The sequence below is a fragment of the Aquarana catesbeiana genome, linkage group LG05, assembly GCF_042186555.1.
Source record: "Aquarana catesbeiana isolate 2022-GZ linkage group LG05, ASM4218655v1, whole genome shotgun sequence".
In the NCBI taxonomy this organism is placed as follows: Eukaryota; Metazoa; Chordata; class Amphibia; order Anura; family Ranidae; genus Aquarana; species Aquarana catesbeiana.
The window spans coordinates 637,324,559-637,345,018 of NC_133328.1; the positions used below are offsets into that span (position 1 = coordinate 637,324,559).

Here is a 20,460-nt window from a genome sequence, read left to right on the forward strand (position 1 = left end):
GGGGCACAGTGAGGCTGCAATTGATGTCTTTTGTTCTGAATTTTTTAGTTTTTGTTTGCGCCCTCCCAAAATTTTGAGCACCAGCCGCCACTGGTATGTGCAAAGTGCTCCATGCATGCTAAAATCAATGCAAACCCATTAAACAGTCCACACTTAGTGAATTTAGTGAAAGTGCATTAATATGCAGATCATGATATTGCAATAAAGTGCTCCATCAATGCAAACTCCTTAACCGGTTCAATACAGGGCAATTTCACCCCCTTCCTTCCCAGGCCAATTTTTAGTTTTCAGCGCTGTCGCACTTTAAACGTCAATTGCGCGGTCGTGCGACGTTGTACCCAAAAAAAATTGACGTCCTTTTTTTCACCACAAATAGAGCTTTTTTTTGGTGGTATTTGATCGCCTCTGCGGTTTTTATTTTTTGCGCTATAAACAAAAGAAGAGCGACAATTTTGAAAAAAAACACAATATTTTTTACTTTTTGCTATAATAAATATCCCAATTTTTTTTTTTAAAAACACATTTTTCCTCAGTTTTGGCCGATACGTTTTCTTCTACATATTTTTGTTTAAAAAAATCGCAATAAGCGTATATTGATTGGTTTGCGCAAAAGTTATAGCGTCTACAAAATATGGGATAGATTTATGGCATTTTTTTAAAAAAAAAATTTTTTTATTTTTTTAGCGGCGATCGCGATTTTTTTGGTGACTGCGACATTATGGCGGACACATCGGACACTTTTGACACATTTTTGGGACCAATCACATTTATACAGCGATCAATGCTATAAAATTGCATTGATTACTGTGTAAATGTGACAGGCAGTGAAGGGGTTAACCACTAGGGGGCGGGGAGGGGTTAATGTGTTTCCTAGGGAGTGATTACTAACTGAAGGGGGAGGGGACGCACTAGGGGAGGAGACCGATCTGTGTTCCTCCGTTCTGGGAACACAGATCGCTCTCCTCAGAGCTGACAGGCTGTGGATCTGTGTGTTTACACACACAGATCCACATGCCGGCCCGGTTAACGGGCAATCGCGGGTGCCCGGCGGACATCGCGGCCGCCGGGCACACGCACCGGGTCCCGAGGAACGCGGCGGGCGCGCGCGCGCGCCCCCTAGACGCCCGGGAATCCCAGGACGTCATATGACGTCCACCCAGGATGGGAGATCCCATCTGGGGACGTCATATGACTATGGGCGGGTAGGGAAGTGGTTAAAGAGGAGTCCCCCCCCCCCATGATAACATTAAAACTCAGCAGCTACAAATACTGTAGCTGCTGACTTTTAATATTGGGACACTTACCTGTCCAGGGATCCTGCGATGTCGACACCTCAGACGATTTTCAGATTGGCTCTCGGGTTTTGCCACCATCATTCATGGTAAGGCAAACCGGCCGGTTGCGAAGCGCGTTGCACTTTCTGAATGGCCCAGTGGAGGAAGGAGGGCGAACTTCAGAGGGGGCAGCGCAGTCTCCCGGAAGTGGGGAAGGGTACCTGTCAAAAACAGGTACCCGTTCCCCCTCTCCCCCCTGAAGGTGCCAAATGAGCCTAAACAGGAAGGGGTGTGGCCTCAGCAGGATGGGTTGGGTTGTATTTAAATTAGGGGGGTGCATGAGTTTAGTCAGGTATAGGGCAGCACAAAAACTAAATACACCACTGTCTATAGTGGGGGTAGAGGTGGAACAGAAGGAGCTGGAAGGAGGAAGAGTGAGGCCATATTTTATGATCTGTAGCTTTCTGGCGCTGTTCTCTGTGTGGTGGAAAAATTGGATGTCTTTTCATGCATATGGTATGCAAATGGTTGATGCCATTGCCACATTTTATGTGCTTGAGGAAGTGGCTGCAAATTACTATGGTTAGGTTTGCAGTACACATGCTGAAAAAAGAGCGTACAGCCGAGCTCTGGGGAGTGGACTGTGGGGAGGTAAGTGTGCCCTGAACCCGTGGAGCTCTGCTATCCAGTCCTTTAGGGTGGCTGTTTCCTCCACTTTTCTGCCAGCTGCCCCTGGATGACATCCTGTCCCTTTGAGATTGTGCCTCTTCCTCACTTTTCTTCTATATATATATATATTAGCAGAGACCCTAGAGAATAAAATGGAGATCGCTGCAAACTTGCAATACTTTGTCACACTGTATTTGCGCAGCGGTCTTACAAACGCCTCCTCACACCTGCTTTAACTCATAACTGGCTCTCAAAAAAGTTCCGCAGATTTTTGCATTACACGCAGTTGTTGGGCATTTGCAGCGTTTCCTCGTTTGATTGAACTCGTTGTGTTTGGTGGGATGCCGCCTACCAAGTGCGACACGTCAGATCATTTTTGCTGTGGGTGCGACCGCATCATGTAATCACCCCCCCATCTGCTGACGTTGCAGCTTAACCACTTAATGACCAGATTAATGCGCGATAAACAAAAAAAAAAAAGACTGACAATTTTGAGAAAAAAAAAAAACAATTATTTTTTACTTTTTGCTATAATGAATATCCAAAAGAATTAATAAAAATGTCTTCCTCAGTTTAGGCCAATATGTATTCTTCTACATATTTTTAGTAAAAAAATAAATACCGTATATACTCGAGTATAAGTCAAATTTTTCAGCACATTTTTTTGTGCTGAAAGTGCCCCCCTCGACTTATACTTGAGTCAAGCACTTTTCTGCAGCAAAAAAAATCATTTTCCGAACCGACTTTGGGGCCCCGTATCTCAGGGCCACTTGGTGCTAGGAACCCCAAATTTGGTGTGCAAACCTAGTGGGACTGGTACCACAACATATCCAAAGCTGAAGTTCCTAGCACTAAGTGGCCCTGAGATACGGGGCCCCAAAATCAGTTCAGAAAATGTCTTTCTCTGCTGCAGAAAAGTGCTTGACACTTTCTGAACCGACTTTGAGGCCCCATATCTCAGGGCCACTGAGTGCTAGGAACCCCAAATTTGGTGTGCAAACCCAGTGGGACTGGTACCACAACATATCTAAAGCTGAAGTTCCTAGCACCAAGTGGCCCTGAGATACGGGGCCCCAAAACCGGTTCGGAAAATGTCATTCTCTGCTGCAGAAAAGTGCTTGACATTTTCTGAACTGATTTTTGGGGCCCTGTATCTCGGGGCCACTTGGTGCTAGAAACCCCAGCTTTGGGGGGGAAATTATATGGTGCTAGTTCCACTGGGTTTGCACACCAAATTTGGGGTTCTTAGCACTAAGTGGCCCCGTATCTCGGTCAACTGTGTCCATCTGCAGCAATGTCATTTCGGGACACTTTGGGTTCAGAGACCCCAAATTTTGGCTGCAGCTAGGGGGCATCTAGGAACCCTTAACTAGTTTGAAGTTCGGGGGACCTATGGCTGCAAATGGGCACAGTGAGGCATGCAAATGGGCACAGTGATGCTGCAAATGGGCATTGCTGACCCTCTTTTCCACTTACAGTAGCTGTGCATTTCTCACCCTCGTCTTATACTCGGGTCAATAAGTTTTTCCCATTTTTTTATGGTAAATTAGGGCCTCGACTTATACTCGGAACGACTTATACTCGAGTATATACGGTAAATAAATATTAAAAAAAATTGCAAATATTGATTGGTTTGCGTAAAAGTTATAGCGTCTACAAACTAGGGGATAGATTTATGACATTTTTATTATAATTTTTTTTTACTAGTAATGGTGAGGATGCGATTTTTAGCGGGACTGCGACATTACGGCAGACAGATCGGAGACTTTCGACACTTTTTTGGGACCAGTGACATTTTTTACAGCGATCAGAGCTATAAAAATGCACTGATACTGTATAAATGTCACTGGCAGGGAAGGGGTTAAAACTAGGGGGCAATCAAGGGGTTAAATGTGTTCCCTAGGGAGGTGTTTAACTGTGGGGGGAGGGGACTGACTGGAGGAGGGGACCGATCTCTGTTCCTGATCACTAGGAACAGCAGATCTCTCTTTACTCCCCTGGCAGAACGGAGATCAGTTTGTTTACATTGACAGATCCCCGTTCCAGCCCCCTGTGGAGTGATCATGGACATCGCAGCTGCCGGCCACACACATCGGCTCCCCCGCCGTGCTACAGCTGTTAAGCGAGCCGACGTACAGCCATGGCGATTCGCAGGAACGAACCGACCTGCCGCGGTATGTCGGCGGCTGGTCGGCAAGCTGTTAAGGGAGTGCCAAAAACACATGAAAAATCGCATGAAGCTTGTCGCCCCGAAAAGGAGCAGGAGCTTCTTTTGTTGGGGGCGACAAAACGCGCATAGGGAAACACATAGAAGTGAATGGGCCACCAAATGTGCAACACGCCAAACCGTGTGCGTTCCTGCTACACAAAAATGTGAACGCAGCCTAAGCCCATCGTTCACATTGGAGTGAATTGACAGGTCAAATCGCATGCCAAGTCGCAGCCCATTGCCGGCAATGGCACAGCTGTAATCGGTGCGACACTGCACCGATTTGCAAAAGTAGTTCCTGCACTACTTTTGGCGATTTCGGGTGCGACTTCAATAGACATTTGTGCATGAAAACGCACGGATGTCTTTCAAGTCGCTCCCAAAATCACACTGAAACGCGGCTTCAAAATCGTGTGATTTCAAAACCGTGTTCACTGCGAATGAGGGCTCACGTGATTCTGTCACGCTGCAAAAATCGCATAGCACCCAAACGCATGCATTTTGCAGCGATGGTTGCGTGATTTTGGAATCGCAGCGATTCCAAATCGCCAAGTACAACTGGGGCCTAAACGATTTTGCACGGGCTTTGTCAAGCTGCAAAAATCGCATACTGTTTAAAGATGAATAGGATCCAAACGCATGCTGTTCTGCGATTTGGGGTGATTCCAGATCGGCTGTGAGTTGTACTAGCAGAACGGACAGCGATTGCTCACAATAATCTTCAAAACTTTTTTTTTCGCCTGCACAAAACTGATCGCTAAAACGTTCGCCTAACATGACAAACCTCAAGTAAAAGGTGAGAAAACACGACGACTCCAACCAGCAAATATTGTGATTATTATTTATACAGCGCCAACAGTTTGTGCAGCACTTTACAAAAGAAATACAATACAGAAGGGATAGGAAGGCCTTGCTCATGGAGCTTACAATCTAAAAATCAGAACACTCACCTCCACAATGGACGGCACTTCTTATGCAACCGGCAACCAGTCTACAGGAAATACACGACACATGCTGCATTCCAGAGGGGGGAGGACCCAGGAAGACATCCTGGTCATGTGACCGGCCACATGGGCCATGTGGTGATGTCACGTGACCAGCAGGGGGAGTCACCTGACCTCTTCAGCTCTGACATCTGAACGCCTTACATGGAGCAGAGCGATTGTTACGTTTGATTCGGCCATAACTTTGTCATTACTTATGATAACAATGTAACGCAGATCTCTTGTTTTTGGGATATTCTGCCCTTTCTTTTAATGATCTTGTTTTGCAATTTTTTTTGGCAAACATTTTTTATTTTTTTTGCAAAAAATAATCTTTCAGGGTATGTCCCCTTCTTCAAGCAGTACTAATTCACAAAGGTTTTAGAAGAATGTTAAAAACATATTTTTTTTTTCTAAAATAACATTTTCTTCTTTTTGCAAAAAAACTTTTCTTTTTGTAAAATTATTTTTTTTTTACTTTTGCAAACATATACATATGTGTGTAAATATATTTATTTATTTATTTTGCATATATATATATATATATATATATATTTGCAAAAGTATTTTTTATTTTTTGTGTAAAAATAAAAATTAATTTTGCAAACATATACATGTGTGTATATCTAGACTCTGGGAGTGAGACAATTTTTTCTTGTGCTCTAGCAGCTTGGACAGCAAAATTTGCCTGTTCAGGGCTACAGCTGGTGGTGTGGTGCTGGCAGAATCAGAGCAAGGTTCCTACTTATGCCCCTACTCCGCACCGCACCATATGGACCTTCTTCCCCACTGGAAGAGCCATAGGATGGACTTTTGACGATGATACCATCATCTCTATCACTGGAGGCTGCTGAGAGGGCATGGTCTATAGTCAGGGCTGCGTTTTGGCCTAGGTCTAGGGCGGCACTTTGCGGGTGGTAAAAAAAGCGCCCCCCCCCCACATGAGAGAAAGCCCTTCCACTCATCTTGACTATTCCCAGCTCCCGCGGCCGCTTCCCGCACACATGCGGCCCACAGCAGCCAGCTTGCTGTAGCAGAGCCGCTGTATATGGGCGCGCTTGGCAGAGGGTTGGGGGGGGCATGTAACTCACACCCCCCACCCTCTGGCAAGCATGCCCATACACAGCGGCGCTGCTACAGCAAGGCGGCCGCCGGGAATCAGGAAGATGGGTGGGGGGGCTTTCTCTCATGCGGGGGGCGGTGTGTGACTCACGTCCCCATAAGCAGCAGGTGACTGGCGGAGGTGGAGCCTTAAGCTCCGCCTACCCTCCCCTGCACTGCTTTTCTGCAGTGAATCTTCTCCTCGGCACTGGGGCGGGGTCTGGCTGTGACGTCAGGAGGAGGAGGAGAAGAAAGAGAGGAGCACGAGGGAAACCCCAGGACAGTAGGTAAAATGATTGAATAAATTATATCAGTGTTATGGGCACAGTGGCTGCGTTTGATGGGCACAGTGGCTGCGTTTGATGGGCACAGTGGCTGCGTTTGATGGGCACAGTGGCTACAATTGATGGGCACAGTGGCTACAATTGATGGGCACAGTGGCTACAATTGATGGCACAGTGGCTATAATTGATGGGCATAGTGGCTGCAATTGATGGGCACAGTGGCTGCAATTGATGGGCACAGTGGCTGCAACAGTGGCTGCATTTGATGGAACAGTGGCTGCGTTTGATGGGGCACAGTGAGGCTGCAATTGATGTCTTTTTTTCTGAATTTTTTAGTTTGTTTGCGCCCCCCCAAAATTTTGAGCACCAGCCGCCACTGGTATGTGCAAAGTGCTCCATGCATGCTAAAATCAATGCAAACCCATTAAACAGTCCACATTTAGTGAAAGTGCATTAATATTCAGATCATGATATTGCAGTAAAGTGCTCCATCAATGCAAACTCCTTAAAGAGGAGATTTCCGCGCCCCCCCCATGATAACATTAAAACTTTTAATATTAGAACACTTACCTGTCCAGGGGTCCTGCAATGTCGACACCTCAGCCGATTTTCGGATTGGCTCTCGGGTTTTGCCACCATCATTCATGGTAAGGCAAACCGGCCGGTTGCACATGTACGAAGCGCGTTGCACTTTCTGAATGGCCCAGTGGAGGAAGGAGGAGGGGGGGCAAACTTCAGAGGGGGCAGCGCAGTTTCCCGGAAGTGGGGAAGGGTACCTGTCAAAAACAGGTACCCGTTCCCCCTCTCCCCCCTGAAGGTGCCAAATGAGCCTAAACAGGAAGGGGTGTGGCCTCAGCAGGATGGGTTGGGTTTTATTTTTTTACAAAATAGTTTTTTTATTTGTTTTGATAGAAAGTAGTTTACAGGTTCAGATAGTACAAATGCATCCATAAACAAATCTCTTTTACAAAATATAAAAGAAAGTACAATAGCCCAACGGGGGCCAACTGTTATAGTTATACATCATATTTACCAAACTCCTCAACGGAGGAATGAAGTATACCACTGGTCACATAAGGGTAATGAGTGTGGACCTCGTAGGGCACCACAACCTAAAATCACAATGCTATATACAGCAGGGATATTTCCATGAACACAACATCCACACCATACATGCACCCATCTATACTCATTCACACAAAAAGGCAAACCTTGTCCCACCCCACCTCCACCACACCGTCCCTCCAGGCACACAAACGACCCACCATCCAAAGGTTACAGCCTCCCCTAGACATCAAAACAAAAAAAAAAAAAAAAAAAAAAAGAAAACCCATCAAGGGGAGGCCGGATATAGTTATTGTTGTGAGAGCGGAGTGTCCTAAAAGGAGTCTGCTATATCAAGCCAGGGCTGCCAGATCTTAGCAAATTTTTTTGGGCAGGCCCTACCCTTATAAACCAGTTTAAAAATTGGTATAACTTTATTCATCATACGATACAAAACTTGAATATCTGGGGCAGTTGCATTCTTCCATTGCATCAAAATTAATTTTCTGGCATAAAACAGTATTATACGGACAAGAGTTCGAGTATGAGTCCTGTGTATGAAATCATTCAGCACTCCCAATAGTCCAACCTCCGGGGTGCAGGGCACCTTTATTTGTAGTGTGTTTTCAAAAAAGGAAAATAAGTCCCTCCAAAAGGTGGACATAACAGGGCAGGACCAAAACATATACATGTATCCAGCTTCTGAGAAGCCACACCTAACACAGGAGGCTGCAGAGTCATATCCCATACGGGCCAGCCTAGCAGGAGTGTAATGCATCTGATGTATAAATTTATATTGTACATATTGGTCATTTGATCCAATAAGCTCCAGAAAGCACACCTCTGAGGCCTCCTCCCACCCCTCCTGTGACAACCCGGGAATTTCCTTTTCCCATTTCCGCTGAGCAATCTGAAAGGGTTTAACGCCCGCCACCTGAAGGCGAGAATATATAGTAGTAACAATTTTCCCAATATCGGGATATGACAATAGCACCTCTAGAGGTGATTCAGTGAGCTCCAGGGACAAACCAGAAAATTGTGCCCTGATGGCATGGCGCAGTGAAAGATACCTAAAATAAAACCTGTTTGTTACACCACACTTAGCCTTCAGATCCGCAAATGAGAAAAAAAGAGTCGTTTGAGTAGATCTGAGAGACGTGGGTAATACCAAGTCTTATCCACCACTGAGAATCTGGATGGCCCAGGAGCTCTGGAAAGTTAGGATTATGCCATAGAGGAGCATTGGGGGACACCCCTATCTGGTTAATGATTACTTTATTACCCTCATGCCAGGCCAGCCAGCCCACCTCAATCTGCGAGCCCCTAGAACAATGTCGAGGCATGGACCTGTGTAATGTGTCCACTAGTGAGGCCCTGGGGCCGTTAAGAGAGTTCAATAGAGCGGTGGAGCAGGAAGAGGAGGCCTCCAGAAACCAGTCATAGACATAAGCCAGCTGTGATGCTATAAAATAGTGCCTTAAATTAGGGCAGGCCAAACCTCCATCCAGTTTAGCAGCCTGGAGTGAGGCCCTAGCGATTCTCGGGTTCAAGCCCTGCCAAAGGAAGGAGGATACGAGTGAGTTAATTTTGATAAAAAGTTTCTTCAATAAAAATATTGGGGAAGTCCGAAAAACAGAGAAATTTAGGTAAAAATATCATTTTGAAAATATTCACGCGTCCAATCAAATTTAGTGGCAATGAGGCCCAGGAGCGTAACCTGGTCTCCATTTGAGTTATGATCGGGGTGATATTAAGGGTCTGGAAACTAGATAGATTATTATGAATATGTATTCCTAGATATTTAAATGTATGATGTATAGTCAGCTTGGACTGGGCTAGGTAAGCATAATCCCTGTCAGGGCCTATGGGGAATGCCACAGACTTTTCCCAGCCAACTCTCAGTCCGGAAGCCCTCCCCAAACTCGTCCACAACCTCCATCAAAGAGACAAAGGCCTGTTCTGAGCCGTCTAAGTAAATCAAGGCATCATCCGCATATAGAGAGATCCTCTCAGACAGTTCACCATAGCAGATGCCCCCCACTGTCTCCGTTTGACGCACTGCCAGAGCAAGTGGCTCAATGGGTAGTGCGAACAAAAGTGGAGAAAGCGGACAGCCCTGCCTGGTTCCTCTCTGCAAACTAAACATATCCGATATATCTTTGTTGGTACATATTCTTGCCCTGGAGTTAGTATAAAGCAACCTGACCCATTTAATAAATTGGACGCTGAAACCCATACGATGCATAGTTTCCCAAAGGAAGGACCAGCTAACCGTATCAAATGCTTTCATCACGTCAAGTGATAGTACCAGTCCGCTTCTTCTGTCCGTGGCAGCCCTGTGAATATGTATATAAAGGCGACGAATGTTTTCATATGTACTCTTACCAGGCATGAACCCTGTCTGGTCCCTGTGAATAAGGTGAAGAATGACCTTTTGTAATCTCAAGGCTAGGACCTTCGCTAGTACTTTAACATCGCTGTTTAGTAGCGAGATTGGACGGTATGACCCACACAGCAGTTTGTTTTTGTCAGGCTTGGGTAGCACAACAATGAGGGCTTCATTCATGGAGGGGGGAAGTTCTCCCTCCTCCATTGCCCGATTAAAGAGAGATAAAAGTTTCTGTGCCAATTCCACAGCATAGGTTTTGTACCATTCTGCAGGCAAACAGTCCAACCCAGGGGTTTTATTGGGGGGTAAAGAGCAAATAGCCTCAGTGATCTCTTCGATTGTCAAGGGAGTGTCTAAGATGGAGCTGTGGGAGTCGTCCAATACAGGAAATTGAAGGGAGTCAAAAAACCCCAATGTCTCCAATTCATCTGGGGGGTGGGGGGCTTCATATAGGGTCTCATAGAAGGACTTGAACGTCCGATTTATGGTCAATGGGTCTGAGGTGATTGAACCTTCAGGCAATTGAATCTGTGATATGGTCCTGTCAATGTATTCTGTGCGAGAAAGAAAGGCTAACATTTTACTATTCTTCCCACTATATTCATGTAGTCTGGCAGCCAGATATAACTGCTGAGTCCGCGTTGCGTCCACCCTATGGAGATCCAGGGCCCTGTGTGCCCCCACCAAGACTCCACGAGAATCCGGGGTGGGGAGCACAGAGTACTGGGCCCTAGCAGCCTCCAGAGAGGACTCCAAGGCCAGAAGAGCAGCACGGGAGGACCTCCTATGTTTAGCAATGTTTGAGATATATGAGCCCCGTACAGACACCTTAATGGCGTTCCATGTGGGGCCAAAAGAAGCCGATCCAGCGTTGTCCCCCCAATATAGGGACATGTCCTGCCGGACCGGCTCTTCAAATTCAGGGGTGGAGACCCAAAGGGGACTGAGCCTCCACAACCGAAAAGAGGGTCTGTGACCGAGTATTAATTCAACACACAGGGCGGAGTGGTCAGAAATTGTCTTTGATATATAGTATATTGTCCGGGTATATGAGGTCAGGTCAGAAGTCCCAAGGGCATAGTCCAGCCTGGAAAGAGTACGATAAGACCGGGACTGACAACAGTATTCCCTAGCCAATGGGTTTTGTTGTCGCCATAGGTCAATGTATCCAAAGGAAGCACACCACTGACAAAACAGCTTAGATTCATACTGAATGGGTTTCAGTCTATCCACTATAGGGTCCATAACAGAGTTAAAATCCCCCACAATAAAGGTGGCTAATGTAGGCAGATCCGAGAGCCTTGTGCACAGATCTGTAAAGGGTGCAGCCGTGACAGGAGGAGGAGCATACACAACCACCAGAAGTAATGGGGTGGCGTGTATCTTACATTGGAGGAAAATATACCGCCCATTAGGGTCTAAAATCACTCTATCACATGAAAAGGGGAGGCCCTTCCTTATGAGGACGGACACACCCCTGGCGTAATTAGAAAATGTGGAATGATATCCATGCATGACCCAGTGTTTTTTTAAAGCAAGCATCTTAGACCCCATAAGGTGTGTCTCCTGCAGGCACAGTATATGAGGCTTATGAGCCTGGGTTGGGTTTTATTTAAATTAGGGGGGTGCATGAGTTTAGTCAGGTATAGGGCAGCACAAAAACTAAATACACCACTGTCTATAGTGGGGGTAGAGGTGGAACAGAAGGAGCTGGAAGGAGGAGGAGTGAGGCCATATTTTATGATCTGTAGCTTTCTGGCGCTGTTCCCTGTGTGGTGAAAAATTGGATGTCTTTTCATGCATATGGTATGCAAATGGTTGATGCCATAGCCACATTTTATGTTAGGTTTGCAGTACACATGCTGAAAAAGGAGCGTACAGCCGAGCTCTGGGGAGTGGACTGGGGGGGGTAAGTGTGCCCTGAACCTGTGGAGCTCTGCCATCCAGTCGATTAGGGCGGCTGTTTCCTCCACTTTTCTGCCAGCTGCCCCTGGATGACATCCTGTCCCTTTGAGATTGTGTCTCTTCCTTACTTTTCTTCTTCTAATTATATATATATATATATATATATATATATATATATATATATATATATATATATATATATATATATATATATATATATTTTTTTTTTTTTTTAGCAGAGACCCTAGAGAATAAAATGGAGATCGCTGCAAACTTGCAATACTTTGTCACACTGTATTTGCGCAGCGGTCTTACAAACGCCTCCTCACACCTGCTTTAACTCCATAACTGGCTCTCAAAAAAGTTCCGCAGATTTATGCATTACACGCAGTTGTGGGGCATTTGCAGCGTTTCCTTGTTTGATTGAACTCGTCGTGTTTGGTGGGATGCCGCCTACCAAGTGCGACACGTCAGATCATTTTTGCTGTGGGTGCGACCGCATCATGTAAACACCCCCCCATCTGCTGACGTTGCAGCTTAACCACTTAATGACCAGGCCGTTTTTTGCAATTCGGCACTGCGCCGCTTTATCTGACAATTGCGCGGTCGTGCGATGCTGTACCCAAACAAAGTTAACGTCCTTTTTCCCACAAATTGAGCGATTTTTATTTTTTGCGCTATAAACAAAAAAAAAAAAGACTAACAATTTTGAGGAAAAAAAAAAACAAAAAGCAATATTTTTTACTTTTTGCTATAATGAATATCCAAAAGAATTAATAAAAATGTCTTCCTCAGTTTAGGCCAATATGTATTCTTCTACATAATTTTGGTTAAAAAAAAAAAAAAAAAAAAAAATTGCAAATATTGATTGGTTTGCGTAAAAGTTATAGCGTCTACCAACTAAGGGATAGATTATGACATTTTTATTATAAATTTTTTTTTTTTTTTTTTTACTAGTAATGGTGAGGATCTGCGATTTTTAGCGGGACTGCGACATTACGACAGACAGATCGGAGACTTGACACTTTTTTGGGACCAGTGACATTTATACAGCGATCAGAGCTATAAAAATGCACTAAAAATGCACTGATGATACTGTATAAGTGTCACTGGCAGTGAAGGGGTTAAAACTAGGGGGTGATCAAGGGGTTAAATATGTTCCCTAGGGAGGTGTTTCTAACTGTGGGGGGGAGGGGACCGACTGGAGGAGGAGACCGATCTCTGTTCCTGATCACTAGGAACAGCAGATCTCTCTTTACTCCTCCTGGCAGAACGGAGATCCGTTTGTTTACATTGACAGATCCCCGTTCTGTCTCCCTGTGGAGCGATCATGGACATCGCAGCCACCGGCCATGCGCATTGGCTCCCCCGCCGCGCTACAGCTGATAAGCGAGCCGACGTACAGCCATGGCGATTCGCAGGAACGAGCCGACCTGCTGCAGTATAATGACGGCGGCTGGTTGGCAAGCGGTTAAGGGAGTGCCAAAAACACAAAAAATCGCATTAAGCTTGTCGCCCCAAAAAGGAGCAGGAGCTTCTTTTTTGGGGGGCGACAAAACACGCGTAGGGCAGCCCATAGAAGTGAATGGGCCACCAAATGTGCAACACACCAAATCGCATGCGTTCCTGCTACACAGAAATGTGAACGAAGCCTAAGTCCATCGTTCACATTGGAGTGAATTGACAGGTCAAATCGCATGACAAGTCACAGCCCATTGCCGGCAATGGCACAGCTGTAATCGGTGCGACACTGTACCGATTTGCAAAAGAAGTTCCTGCACTACTTTTGGCGATTTCGGGTGCGACTTCAATAGACATTTGTGCATGAAGCTGCACGGATGTCTTTCAAGTCGCTCCCAAAATCACACTGAAACGCGGCTTCAAAATCGTGTGATTTCAGATAAAGTCGCATGATTTCAAAGCCGTATTCACTGCAAGCTGCAAAAAATCGCATAGCACCCAAACGCATGCATTTTGCAGCGATGACTGCGTGATTTTGGAATCGCAGTGATTCCAAATCGCCAAGAACGACTGGGGCGTAAATGATTTTACACGGGCTTTGTCAAGCTGCAAAAATCGCATACTGTTTAAAGATGAATAGGATCCAAACGCAAGCTGTTCTGCGATTTGGGGCAATTCCAGATCAGCCGAACGGACAGCGATCGCCTGTACAAAACCGATCGCTTAACGTTCGCCTAACATGACAAACCTCAAGTAAAAAAGTGAGAAAACACGACGACTCCAACCAGTAAATATTGTGATTATTATTTATACAGCGTCAACAGTTTGTGCAGCACTTTACAAAAGAAATACAATACAGAAGGGATAGGAAGGCCTTGCTCATGGAGCTTACAATCTAAAAATCAGAACACTCACCTCCACAATGGACGGGACTTCTTATGCAACCGGCAAACAATCTACAGGAAATACACAACACATGCTGCATTCCAGAGGGGGGGGGAGCCAGGAAGACATCCTGGTCATGTGACCGGCCACATGGGCTATGTGGTGATGTCACGTGACCAGCAGGGGGAGTCACCTGACCTCTTCAGCTCTGACATCCGAACGTCTTACATGGAGCAGAGCGATTGTTACATTTTATTCGGCCATAACTTTGTCATTACTTATGATAACGATGTAACACAGATCTCTTGTTTTTGGGATATTCTGGCCTTTCTTTTAGTGATCTTGTTTTGCAATTTTTTTTGCGAAAAATAATCTTTCAGGGTATGTCCCCTTTTTCAAGCAGTACTAATTCACAAAGGTTTTAGCAGAATGTTAGAAACATATTTTTTTTTCTCTAAAATAAAATTTTTTTTCTTTTTTACAAAAAAACTTTTTTTTTTGTAAAATTATTTTTTTTTTTACTTACTTTTGCAAACATATACATGTGTGTAAATATATGTATTTATTTATTTTGCAAATATATATATATATTTTTGCAAAAGTATTTTTTTTTTTGTAAAAATAAAAAATAAAAATTATTTTGCAAACATATACAGTGTGGCTCGGTTCACACTGGGGCGACTTGTCAGGCGACCTAGTCGCCTGACAAGTCGCCTCCCGTTCTGTGCTATGGAACCGTTCTAATTGGAGCGACGCAAGTCGCTCCGACTTAGAAAAAGGTTCCTGTATTACTTTGGGGGCGACTTGGGGCGACTTGCATAGACTTCTATGCAGAAGTCGTCTCGCAAGTCGCCCCGGCAGTCGTTTGCAGGTCGCCTCGCTGAGGCGACCTGCAAGTCGTGCCGCCCATGTGTGAACCGAGCCTGTGTGTGTGTGTAAATATAAACTATATGGGAGTGAGACAATTTTTTCTTGTGCTCTAGCAGCTTGGACAGCAAAATTTGCCTGTTCAGGGCTACAGCTGGTGGTGTGGTACTGGCAGAATCAGAGCAAGGTTCCTACTTATGTCCCTACTCCGCACTGCCCCATATGGACCTTCTTCCCCATTGGAAGAGCCATAGGGTGGACTTTTGACAGCCCTTGCTATACCATCATCTCTATCACTGGAGGCTGCTGAGAGGGCATGGTCTATAGTCAGGGCTGTGTTTTGGCCTAGGTCTAGGGCGGCACTTTGTGGGGGGTAATAAAAGCAGCCCCAACCCCCCGCATGAGAGAAAGCCCAGCCCTTCCACCCGTCTAGACTATTCCCAGCTCCCGCGGCCGCTTCCCGCACACATGCAGCCCACGGTGGCCGGCTTGCTGTAGCGGAGCCGCTGTGTATGGGCATGCTTGGCAGAGGGTGGGGGGCTTGTAACTCACGCCCCCCCACCCTCTGCCAAGCATGCCCATACACAGCGGCGCCGCCACAGCAAGGTGGCCGTGGGAATCGGGAAGACGGGTGAGGGGCTTTCTCTCATGCGGGGGGTGGCGTGTGATTCACATCCCCATAAGCAGCAGGTGACTGGCGGAGGTGGAGCCTTAAGCCCCGCCTACCCTCCCCTGCACTGCTTTCTTGCAGTAAATCTTCTCCTCTGCACTGCGGCGGGGTCTGGCTGTGACGTCAGGAGGAGGAGGAGAAAGAGAGGAGCACGAGGGAAATCCCCAGGACAGCAAGTAAAATGATTGAATAAATTATATCAGTGTTATGGGCACAGTGGCATCATTTGATGGCACAGTGGCTACAATTGATGGGCACAGTGAGGCTGCAATTGATGGGGCACAGTGAGGCTGCAATTGATGGGGCACAGTGAGGCTGCAATTGATGGGGCACAGTGAGGCTGCAATTGATGGGGCACAGTGAGGCTGCAATTGATGGGGCACAGTGAGGCTGCGTTTGATGGGGCACAGTGGCTGCGTTTGATGGGGCACAGTGGCTGCATTTGATGGGGCACAGTGGCTGCATTTGATGGGGCACAGTGGTTGCGTTTGACGACGGGACGGTGCAGCTGTTGTTCTGGGTGGACGTCATATGACGTGATCGCCTTCTAGGCCCCCTAGGGGTAGCGCGTGCCCGCTGCGCCACTGGGGACCCGGTGCGCATGCCCGGCAGCCGCGATGTCTGCCGGGCACCCGCGATTGCCTGGTAACCGAGCAGGACTGTGGACCTGTGTGTGTAAACACACAGATCCACATCCTGTCAGAGGAGAGGAGACCGATGGTGTGTTCCTTGTACAGAGGAACACCGATCGGTCTCCTCCCCTTGTAAGTCCCCTCCCCGTACAGTTAGAATCACTCCCCTAGGAACATAATTAACCCTACAGCGCCCCCTCCTGGTTAACCCCTTCATTGCCAGTCACATTTATACAGTAATCAATGCATTTTATAGCACGGATCGCTGTAAAAATGTGAATGGTCCCAAAAATGTGTCAAAAGTGTCCGCCGCAATATCGCAGTCACGCAGATCACCGCCATAACTAGTAAAAATAAAATAATAATAAAAATGCTATAAATCTATCCCCTATTTTGTAGACGCTATAACTTTTGCGCAAACCAATCAATATACGCTTATTGCGAATTTTTTACCAAACATATGTAGAAGAATACGTATCGGCCTAAACTGAGGAAAAAATTTGTTTAAAAAAAATGTGGATATTTATTATAGCAAAAAGTAAAACATATTGTGTTTTTTTCAAACTTGTCACTCTTCTTTTGTTTATAGCGCAAGAAATAAAAACCGCAGAGGTAAACTAATACCACTAAAAGAAAGCTCTATTTGTGGGAAAAAAATGATAAAAATTTCATTTGGGTACAGTGTTGCATGACCGCGCAATTGTTATTCAAAGTGCGACAACGCTGAAAACTGAAAATTGGCTTGGGCAGGAAGGGGGTGAATTTAGTGAAAGTGCATTAATATGCAGATCATGATATTGCAATAAAGTGCTCCATCAATGCAAACTCATTAAAGTGGAGTTCCGCGCCCCCCTCCCCCCTCCCCCCATGATAACATTAAAACTCAGCAGCTACAAATACTGTAGCTGCTGACTTTTAATATTAGGACACTTACCTGTCCAGGGATCCTGCGATGTCGACACCTCAGACAATTTTTGGATTGGCTCTCGGGTTTTGCCACCATCATTCATGGTAAGACAAACCGGCCGGTTGCACATGTGCGAAGCGCATTGCACTTTCTGAATGGCCCAGTGGAGGAAGGAGGAGGGAGGAGGGGGGGCGAACTTCAGAGGGGGCAGCGCAGTCTCCCGGAAGTGGGGAAGGGTACCTGTCAAAAACAGGTACCCGTTCCCCCTCTCCCACCTGAAGGTGCCAAATGAGCCTAAAGAGGAAGGGGTGTGGTTTACAGATAATAGGGTGGGTCTTAAACAGGAAGGGGTGTGGCCTCGGCAGGATGGGGTGGGTTGTATTTAATATAGGGGGGTGCATGAGTTTAGTCAGGTATAGGGCAGCACAAAAACTAAATACACCACTGTCTATAGTGGGGGTAGAGGTGGAACAGAACGAGCTGGAAGGAGGAGGAGTGAGGCCATTTTTTATGATCTGTAGCTTTCTGGCGCTGTTCCCTTTGTTGTGAAAAATTGGATGTCTGTTCATGCATATGGTATGCAAATGGTTGATGGCATAGCCACATTTTATGTGCTTGAGGAAGAGGCTGCAAATTACTATGGTTAGGTTTGCAGTACACATGCTGAAAAAGGAGCGTACAGCCGAGCTCTGGGGAGTGGACTGGGGGCAGGTAAGTGTGCCCTGAACCCGTGGAGCTCTGCCATCTAGTCGATTAGGGCGGCTGTTTCCTCCACTTTTCTGCCAGCTGCCCCTGGATGACATCCTGTCCCTTTGAGACTGTGCCTCTTCCTCACTTTTCTTCTTTGTTCTATCAGTCACAGTGGCGGCTGGTGCTCAAAATTTTTGGGGGGGCACAAGCAAACTGAAAAAAACAAAACAACATATGCAGCCACTGTGCCCATCAAACGCAGCCACTGTGTCACCAAATGCAGCTACTGTGCCCATCAAAAGTAGCCACTGTGCCCAAACACTGCCACTGTGCTATCAAATGCAGCCACTGTGCCATCAAACGCAGCTACTGTGCCATCAAACGCAGCTACTGTGCCAAACGCAGCCACTGTACACATAAATTACCACCACTGTGCCCATCAAACGCAGCCGATGTGCCTATAAAACGCAGCTATTCACAAAAAAAAGAAAACAAATTGGGATTTTACCAAAAAACATTTAGCAGAGTACATATTGGCCTGAATTTATGAAATTAGATTTTTTTTCAATTTTTCTTATTGGATGTTTTACACCAGAAAATAAAAAATATTGTTTTTTTTTTTTTCAAAATGTTTTTGTTCATACTGCAAAAAAAACAAAAAACGCAGAGGTGATCAAATACCACCAAAAGAAAGCTCCATTTGTGGGAAAAAAAGGGCGTCAATTTTGTTTGGGTGCAGCGTCGCACGACCGCGCAATTGTTAGTTAAAGCGACGCAGTAGAGAATCGCAAAAAATGCCCTGGTCAGGAAGGGGGTAAATCTTTCCGGGGCTGAAGTGGTTAAACAGGGACCTGGACAATTCCATACACAGTAGTGTGTGAAGGAGAGGGACTGTGTACTGTGACATGCTGTGTATACAGTGGGGGAGGTGTCTCAGTGTAGCACACACAGGAGTAGAGATGTGCAAACACACACTGACAGGTTAAGCCCTGTCCACCCCTCCTCTTCTCTCCCTCCTAAGGACTCTCATTGTCCCCTCACAGCTGGGTGTGATTGTTCCAGCACGACCCCAGCATTCCAAGCAGGCAGGTTGGGGGGAGGGGGAAGTGGAGAAAGTGAGTGAGAGGAAGTAGCAAGCTGCACACTAGGGATGAGCCGAACACCCCCCGGGTTCGGTTCGCATCAGAACCTGTGAACGGACTGAAAGTTTGCACGAACTTTAGAACCCCATTAAAGTCTATGGGACTCGAAACATTCAAAATCAAAAGTGCTAATTTTAAAGGCTAATATGCAAGTTATTGTCCTAAAAAGGATTTGGGGACCCGGGTCCTGCCCCAGGGGACATGTATCAATGCAAAAAAAGTTTTAAAAACAGCAGTTTTTTCGGGAGCAGTGATTTTAATGATGCTTAAAGTGAAAAAAAAGTGAAATATTCCTTTAAATATCGTACCTGGGGTGTGTCTATAGTATGCCTGTAAAGTGGCGCGTGTTTCCCGTGTTTAGAACTGTCCCTGCACAAAATGATATTTCTAAAGGAAAAAAAGTAATTTAAAACTGCTTGCGGCTTTAATGAAATGTCTGGTCCCGGCAATATGAATGAAAATCAGTGAGACAAACGGCATAGGTACCCCCCCCCCCCCAGTCCATTACTTTGGGTCTTGTATGGATATTAAGGGGAACCCCGCACCCAAATTAAAAAAAGGAAAGGTGTTGGTCCCCCAAGCCCTATATACTCTGAACAGCAGTATACAGGCAGTGCAAACAAGACAGGGACTGTAGGTAGTAGAATCTGTTTATAATTTTGATCTGGTACATTTTTAAAGTGTAGCTCTAGCCAAAAAATCTATTTTTAAGCTTTTTGGAAAACCTAGGGAAGGGTTATCACCCCTGTGACATTTGTTTTGCTGTCTGTGCACCTCTTCAGAAGATTTCACCTCACTTTCTGCCCCAATGACAAATGTGTAAGGATGTTAGAGTGCTGCTTTAAGATATGTTATACAAGAAGAAATGTATTTTGCTTTCTTATGCAGAAAATTAGAAGTGCAAAGATTATTTGCGAGCTATGTACTTGAACAGGATGTACGTGTGGTTAGCCTGACATTTTAATATAGACAATGAATAACAAAGTTATCACATGTTAGAAGTTGGGTGTCTGGAACACTGGCAGATTGCCTAGCATACGTGGTCACATATATATATAAACTTATATTTAGATATAGCCTGAGGGAGATCTCTAGGCAGAATATGCAATTTATGACGTTTTATGGTTATTTTTTCATAAAGTCTATGCTTCAATTTCATTGGCTGATAATAAGAGGGAGCTTTTTCTCTCTCTCTGTAAGTGTATAAGATATATGCAAACCCAGTAAACCATTGTAATTTTGATTCACCATCCCATGTGTGTGTCTTGATTACCCGATCGGAGAGTTCTATCCATACACCCAGAGGTCCAACCCGGGTTCAAAGGAGAAATAGGGGCGGCTTAGCAGA

The 20,460-nt window shown here is 45.7% G+C and overlaps 2 protein-coding genes across 2 annotated transcripts in view; both read right to left on the reverse strand.

The window, feature by feature from the left end:
* MTRR (5-methyltetrahydrofolate-homocysteine methyltransferase reductase) overlaps positions 1-14,384 on the reverse strand; it is a 122,968-nt gene extending 108,584 nt beyond the window's left edge. The window contains exon 1 of the mRNA XM_073632409.1: positions 14,235-14,384. The gene's annotated coding sequence lies outside the window, so the exon portion shown is untranslated. The remainder of the gene's footprint in view (positions 1-14,234) is intronic.
* LOC141145590 (E3 ubiquitin-protein ligase TRIM39-like) overlaps positions 1-20,460 on the reverse strand; it is a 278,243-nt gene that overhangs the window by 245,281 nt on the left and 12,502 nt on the right. The gene's annotated exons all lie outside the window — the stretch shown is intronic.